Here is an 8,274-nt window from a genome sequence, read left to right as displayed (position 1 = left end):
CCTTTTCATCCCTTCTTGTGCTAGTCTATTAATATCCTTCCTGTCTTTGTGTGGACTCAAAGCCCCACACACGGTGTTTCCTATGAGCGGCTATTTATGTACGGGCATATTAAAAGCCTAGGAACACCTACACTCACCTATTTGATCTGTGGGATTGTCACCTTCCCTTCTTCCACTTTAGGAAAGATCTAGCATTCTCTGATTTTTCTTCCATTTCCAGGTTGATGAGCATGCCTGAAGGAAATTATAAAATCATGCTGACTGGGTGCACTATAAATAGATGCTATCTAACTTCATCTGGGTAACACCTCTCTTCAGAAGTGCATCCCTACAGAATTTACCCAGCAGCATATCCAGAACTTTCTCATTCTCCTCAGGTTCCCAAATCTACCTTCCCTATTCTTAGTCTACCTTTAGCTTTCCTCCAGTGGAAGGCCATTCCCCACTTTGGCTATCTCCGCTTGAGAATGTTCTCATCTCTTCACTCATTATTTTTTTCTTCCTCTTGTCTCCGAGGAATAGGTGTTGATCTTCCTTTCTGGGTCTAAACTCTTCACGTGTCCTTATATTCCATCCTATCCCATTTCTTCTTTGGCTTTGCTCCATCTGTTCCTCTCTATCTCTCTGTATTGCCTCCTTCCCTTTAGCTTGCAAACATGTCCACAGTAAAAGCAACCTGGACTCAGTTATTGCCTCAAGCTGCTACTTCATCACTTTCTTTTTACCACTAAGTTTATTTTAATTTTCAAACATACAGAAAAGTAGAATACCATAATAGATACCTATATTCTTACACCCAGATTTAACAATTGACCATATTCACTTCATCTTTCCTCTCCTGAAATATTAAATCAAATGATAGACATCTTGACATTTTACTCCTAAAGACTTTAGAATGCATCTCTTAAAAATATCATCATCACAATTAGCAAAACTAATAATAAAGCCTTCATTTTATATAACACATCATATTTAAATTTTCCCAGTGATCTCAGAAAATGTGTTTTACAGCTGTCTTTATCACATAAAATTCAATTAAAGACCATGCATTGCTTAGGATGGCTTAATTCTCTTTTGATTTCAACAGTGCTTCCTACCCTCTTTTTATGTCATTGAGTTGTTGAAGAGACTGGGCCCATTGTCCCTATTTAATGTCCCACTTTCTGGATTTGTGTGATTGTTTATTTTTTGGTGTCATTAGAGGTTCATCTACCCCTGTATTTTCTGTAAAATGGAGATGAGATATAAAGGCTGATTTCAAGTTAAATATTTTTGTTGGGAATATTCGTAGTTGGTGCTGTGTGCTTTATATTGCATCACATTTTATGCACATCACTTCTAACTATCTCACTTTTAGTGATGCTAATGTTAATTACTGAGTTAAGGAGGCAACAGCCAGATCTTCCCACTGTTAAGTTATGATACACTTTTTTTCCAATCAGTAAATAACCAATGCCTGGAGTGATACTTTGGCCCCATGTAATGCCAAGAAGTTTTTAAGACTCTCATATTGCTGCCTTTTACCCTATTCCCTAATTCTTCTTCCCCCCACCACCGAACGAAACTCTTCTGTAGAAGGTCACTAGTGACTTCCTTACCACGAAAACCAAGAGCCTTTGGCTTTTCATGAAGGTGGTGCCGAAAGCAAAGACGGAAGTCCCTGCACTTTACCCTCCTAAAGCTAAAGGCTTTGAAGGCAAGGAAGGCAGTGATGAAAGACATCCACAGCCACAATAAAAGAGAAGAGAGGAATGTCATCCAACTTCCAACAGCCTAAGACACTGCAGCTCAAAAAGCAGCCCAAATACCCATAGATGAGCACACCCAGGAGAGACAAGCTTGACCATTACGCCATCATCAAGGTCACCCTGACCACTGAGTCAGCCATAAAGAAGATAGAAGATAACACACACTTGTGTTCATTGTGGATGTCAAGGTCAACAAGCACCAGATCAAACAGGCTGTGAAGAAGCTCTGTGACACTGACGTGGCCAAGGTCAACACTCTCATCAGGCCTAAAGGAAAGAAGAAGGCATACGTTCCACTGGCTCCTGACTATGGTGCCTTGAATATTGCCAACAAAATTGGGATCATCTAAACTGAGTCCAGATGGCTAATTCTAAATATATCTTTTCACCCATATTTAAAAAATAAAGAATAAAAAACAAAACCAAGAGACTTTGTTCATCTTCCTTGAGCTTTCTAAAATATTTTATATTATTACACCTTTTTTAAGAACGTCTTTTCCCCTTTCTTCTATAAAGTTTCCTATTTCAAGTACCTCTCCCTCTAACTGCTTATTTACATCTTTATTGAATGCTTTCATTGGACTGTAAAGAGGGTCATAGTTCTGCTCTTTGTCTTCAACTTGGTCTCTACACTGTCCACTTTAGTAATCTTACCCACGTTCACAGCTCAAGCAGATTGCTAAAAAAATGTGTACCTCTAGCTTGACATCCTATAGCTTTTTGACATTTCCACCTGGAGTCCCATCTGGTATAACTTAAACTCAACCAGCATAAAAGAGAAGTCATCTTTCTCTGTACTTCCATCCTCCCAATATAGGAGTTTTGATTATTTCAATGTTCATGTTTACATTGTTATGTTCATGTAAATATTATTCACTGCTGAGACACAGTGTATTTTAATCACACTTACTTTTATATAATAATAACTATAATAAAAATTACCGGGCCTCCCTGGTGGCGCAGTGGTTAAGAGTCCGCCTGCCGATGCAGGGGATACGGGTTCGTACCCCGGTCTGGGAGGATCCCATATGCCGCGGAGCGGCTGGGCCCGTGAGCCATGGCCGCTGGGCCTGCGCATCCGGAGCCTGTGCTCCGCAACGGGAGAGGCCACAACAGTGAGAGGCCCACATACCGCAAAAAGAAAAAAAAAAAAAAAAATTACCTTGTTTTTTAAAAATTTATTTATTTATTTTTGGCTGCATTGGGTCTTCGTTGTTGCACGCAGGCTTTCTCTACTTGCTGCGAGTGGGGGCTACTCTTCATTAAGGTGCTCAGTCTTCTCACTGCAGTGGCTTCTCTTGTTGCAGAGCAGGGGCTCTAGGCGCATGGGCTTCAGCAGTTGTGGCACGTGGGCTCAGTTGTTGCGGTTCGCGGGCTCTAGATCACTGGCTCGGTAGTTGTGGCGCACAAGCTTAGTTGCTCTGCAGCATGTGGGATCTTCCTGGAGCAGGGGTCGAACGCATGTCCCCTTCATTGGCAGGAGGATTCTTAACCACTGCGCCACCAGGGAAGTCCCATGAAGTAGTTAACATAATCTCTTTTTCTTAATAAACATATTTGCTTTCAGATACCCTTTCCAAGCTAATCTGCATTATTACTGCCAGTTTATTTCTCCATAACATTTTTGACCAAATTATTCCCATGTCAAAATCTGTTAATTGAATTTAAAACTCCTTAGCATCCCTTTCAAATTCTTCGATATACAGTTTCAACCTTCCTTTTTACCCTCTCTCCCTATTCTTCCCTACATTTGTGCTGTCTTTCAATCTACCCCTGTTGGATGCCCTTTTATGAACCTCCCTTATGTTCTCTACCATCATGAGTTATTGTTATTCATGAGCTTTTCCCCATGTGTGCCCACAAGAACCTTAGCCATTTTCTAAAATATATCTGAAATTCGACTCTCTCCTAGAAATCTCCCTGTCTACCTCAGTCAGAAGCAATCTCTTTCTGGCCTAAGTTCCCAGGATACTTAGTATACTACCTTATGATAACTTTTTTTTTTTTTTGCGGTACGTGGGCCTCTCTCTGTTGTGGCCTCTCCCATTGCGGAGCACAGGCTCCAGACGCGCAGGCTCAGCGGCCATGGCTCACGGGCCCAGCCGCTCTGCGGCATGTGGGATCTTCCCGGACCGGGGCACGAACCCGCGTCCCCTGCATCGGCAGGCGGACTCGCAACCACTGCGCCACCAGGGAAGCCCATGATAACTTTTTTTAATGAGCAAATGAATGTGGCACTTCAGCATCAGTATTACCTTTAAAACTAGATTCTAGGGGGAATTCCCTGGCGGTCCAGTGGTTAGGACTCTGCGTTCTCACTTTGGAGGGCCTGGGATCTAAACCTGCTCAGGGAACTAGGATCCCACAAGCTGCTCTGGCGTCCCCCCACCAAAAAAAATAAAACCTAGATTCTAAACTCCCAGAGGACAGAGTTCACATCTTATACTTCCTTCTAGTCTCTATAGCACCCAATGTACTATCTGATAAATGAAGGAGTGACCGTTGGAGTGGGTGAATAGAGGGGGTAAAGAGTGGACAGGGAAATATATTGTAGAATGACAAAGTGGATAAATCAAAAATAACTCCAGGAACTTATTCTGGATTGTCTGGAAATGGGCTGACTGGACCACACACCCATCTGTCTCACCAGGAAGAGGAGCTACACTCAAACCCAACTTCCCATGTGTGCCTGTCAGTTTCCTGTTTGCTCTCAGAACCATCTCCCATCCTTTCCCTGCTCCGTGCTATATCACAGAGAACTATGTTGTCCAGGATGTTACACTTTGGCTTTTTGGTTGTTTCAGGTAGTTTTCATATTGTTGTTTGGCTATAGTTCACTCACTTTCATTGTTGTACAGTATTCCACTGTGTGCATGTACCAAATTTATGTATTTATTCAACTATTAGTGGACATTTAAATTTCTCGTTTGGGGCTATTATTAATAATGCTAACATGAACATTCTGTTACATGTCTCTTGTAAAAATATATGTTAGCACTTATTTCTTGGGTTTATATCCAGGACTGGAATTGCTGGGTGAAGGGCATGTGTATATCTAGTATTTACTAGATATTTCAAATATCCAAAGTTGTTCCAGCAGTTCATGAGAGTTCCTGATGCTCTAGTCCTTGCCAATGCTTGGTATTGTTAGATTTTAAAACTTTTTGCAAATCTGATGGTTATGAAAAGAGAGCTCATTCTTCTTAATTCACTGATTACTAGTGAGGTTGAGTCCCTTTTCTTAGGTTTACTGATTATGTATTTCTTCTTCGAAGTCATTATTCAAATCCTTGGCTAGTTTTTCAGTTGGTTTTATGTTTCCTTTGATGTGTAGTAGTACTTTACATATTCTGGATATTACACTTCGTTAGTTATACTGATTCTCTCAACAAATATTTATTGGGCATTTACTATGCTCAAAGGATACAGCAGTGAACAATACAGACCAAAAAACCACTCTTAGTTCATGAAGCTTACATTCTAGTATAGGGAGAGAAACAATAAACACAATAAATAAGTAAAGCGAAGGTATATTAAATTTTACATACTCTATGATAAATGCTATAGAGAGAAATAAAGCAGGGAAGGGGGTTAGGGAATTCTGGGGAAGGGTTTCAGTTTGAAATAAAGTGGTCAAGGGAATTCCCTGGCAGTCCAGAGGATAGGACTCTGTGCTTCCACTGCAGGGGAACTAATATCCCGCAAGCGGCATGGTGCAGCAAATAAATAAGTTAATTAATTAAGTAAATTAAATTAAATAGTGGTCAAGGAAGGTGACTTTTGAGTATAACCCTGAAGGTCAGGAAACAGGCCATAGAGGAGTTTGGGGGAAGAGCATCTTAGATAGAATAGTAAACGCAAAGGCCCTGCAGGTAGAACATAAATGGTGTGTTCAAGGAACAGCAAGGAGGCCAGTGTGGCCAAAGCTGAATGGGGAAAATGGGTCATAAGACATGAGATTTGTTTTTTTGTTTTGGGTTTTTGTTTTTTTGGTAAGAACACATTTAAAAAAAAATTTTATTGGAGTGTAGTTGATTTACAATGTTGTATTAGTTTCAGGTGTACAGCAAAGTGAATCAGTTATACATCTACATATATCCACTCTTTTTTTTTTTTTTTTTAGATTCTTTTCCCATATAGACCATTACAGAGTATTGAGTAGAGTTCCCTGTGCTATACAGCAGGTTCTTATTAGTTATCTATTTTATGTAGGGTACTGTTTATATGTCAGTCCCAATCTCCCAATTTATCCCTCCCTGCCCCCCTTATCCCCTGGTAACCATAAGTTTGTTTTCTACATCTGTGACTCTACTTCTGTTTTGTAAATAAGTTCATTTGTACTCTTTTTTTAGATTCCACATATAAGCAATATCATATGATATTTGTCTTTCTGTGTCTGACTTACTTGACTCAGTATGACAATCTCTAGACCCATCCATGTTGCTGCAAATGGCATTATTTTGTTCTTTCTTATGGCTGAGTAATATTCCATTGTCTATATGTACCACATCTTCTTTACCCATTCCTCTGTTGATGGACATTTAGGTTGCTTCCATGTCATGGCTATTGTAAATAGTGCTGCAATGAACATAGGAGTGCATGTATCTTTTCAAATTATGGTTTTCTCCAGGAATATGCCCAGGAGTGAGATTGCTGGGTCATATGGTAGTTCTATTTTTAGTTTTTTAGGGAACCTCCATACTGTTCTCCAAGACATGAGATTTGAACAGCAAGGTGGAGAATGTATGTGTGCAGAATGTAAAGGATGTTTGTAGACCATTATAAGGACTTGACTTTTACTCTTGGTGAGGTGGGAAGCCTTTTGAGAAAAGGAAAGATTTGAGCAAAGGAGTGACACAATCTGACTTACTGCTTTAGAAGGCCCATTCTGGGGACAAGGGGAGGAGTAAACTGAGTGGCTTTCAGAATGATCCAGGTGGGGCTTTCCTTTTGGCGCAGTGGTTAAGAATCCGCCTGCCAATGCAGGAGACATGGGTTCGAGCCCTGGTACGGGAAGATCTCACATGCCGCGGAGCAACTAAGCCCCTGCTCCACAACTACTGAGCCTGTGCTCTAGACCCCACTAGCCACAACTACTGAAGCCCGCGTGCTACAACTACTGAAGCCCGTGCACCTAGAGCCCCTGCTCCGCAACGAGAGAAGCCACCACAACGAGAAGCCTGCCACTGCAGCGAAGAGTAGCCCCCACTCACCACAACTAGAGAAAGCCCATGCACAGCAACGAAGAGCCAACGCAGCCAAAAATAAAAATTAAAAAAAAAAAGAATAATTCAGGTGAAAGATAATGGTGGCTTGCACTAAGGTGATACTGAGGTGGTAAAAAGTGATTAGAGACAACTAAAAGATAATCCATGAGTAACTATGACCATGTTGAGGTTGGGTAGCATTTGTTGGGTACTTATTGGTTAATTTTTGTTTTCTTACGCTAGAAGAAATTTCTCTACTAATGTTTAGGAGCTGGGACTCTGGATGGAGAAAACAAAAATGACCAAGACATTGGTGGTGACTGGTATGGCTATAACAGTAAATACACAAAAATGGTAATGGCTTGGTCTAAGGTGGTCCCAGTGAAGTTTGCAGAATCTGGATTTATTCTGAGAGTGTAACTAACAAGATTTGTTGATAAATTGGGCATGGAATGTAAGCAAAAGTGAGAAATCAGGAGTTACTTTAGGGGTTTTTTTGTTCTAAAAGATTAGAGTTTCCATAAGTTGATAGTGAAAAAGCTTCAAGAAGACCAGATTTGGTAGAGAAGATCAGGAACTCATTTACGGACTATTGAGTTTGAGCTGCCTTTTCGATATTCAGGAGGAGATGCCCAGCTGGCAACTGGATATATGAGCTTGGCATTCAGGAGAATTTAAAGGGAGTTTTATTAGTCACCATTTTTGATGTAATAAACAACTCCAAAATCTCAGTGGATTATAGCAGCAAACATTTATTTCTTGCTCTTGTCACATGTGGGTGACAAGTTGATTACAGTTCTGCTCTAGGCTGTGGGCCAGCTATGTGTCTCGTTAGAGTGTATTCTAATTTGGGGCCTAAACTGAATAAACAACCACTGTCCAGCACATGCCATACTCATGGCAAAGGGCAGAATCAAGAGGGGCTAAACTAAGCAATGCAATTAAATTTAAAGCTTCTCTTTGCATGTGGCTGTATCACTTGCTTCCATTCCATTCCATTAGCTAAAGAAAGTCACATAGCCCAGCCCTGCATTGGGACAAGGATGTATATTGTGCACAGAAAAGGCACTTCAAGACAAATTCAAATGGTGTGTATGTACAATTCTCATAGAAGGGAGGGAGCAAATAGTTGTAAACCATAATTCAATCTCCTACGATGTGAGTACATTGAAGAGAAGAAATCCAAAGACAGGTATTCCAATGTTCAGAAGTCAGAAAGATAAGGAAAAACCCACAAAGGAGACTGAGAAGGAGCAAATAGTAAGGTAGGGGGAAAACCAGATTAGAAGTCAAGTAAAGAAAATGTCTCAAGAAGGTAA

At 40.7% G+C, this 8,274-nt stretch overlaps 1 pseudogene; it reads left to right on the top strand.

The window, feature by feature from the left end:
* Positions 1-1,751: 1,751 nt before the first annotated feature.
* On the top strand, positions 1,752-2,117 carry LOC132499309 (large ribosomal subunit protein uL23-like; annotated as a pseudogene).
* Positions 2,118-8,274: the final 6,157 nt, after the last annotated feature.

The sequence above is a fragment of the Mesoplodon densirostris genome, chromosome 11, assembly GCF_025265405.1.
Source record: "Mesoplodon densirostris isolate mMesDen1 chromosome 11, mMesDen1 primary haplotype, whole genome shotgun sequence".
Taxonomy (NCBI): domain Eukaryota; kingdom Metazoa; phylum Chordata; class Mammalia; order Artiodactyla; family Ziphiidae; genus Mesoplodon; species Mesoplodon densirostris.
This window is presented reverse-complemented; position numbering and strand designations above follow the sequence as displayed.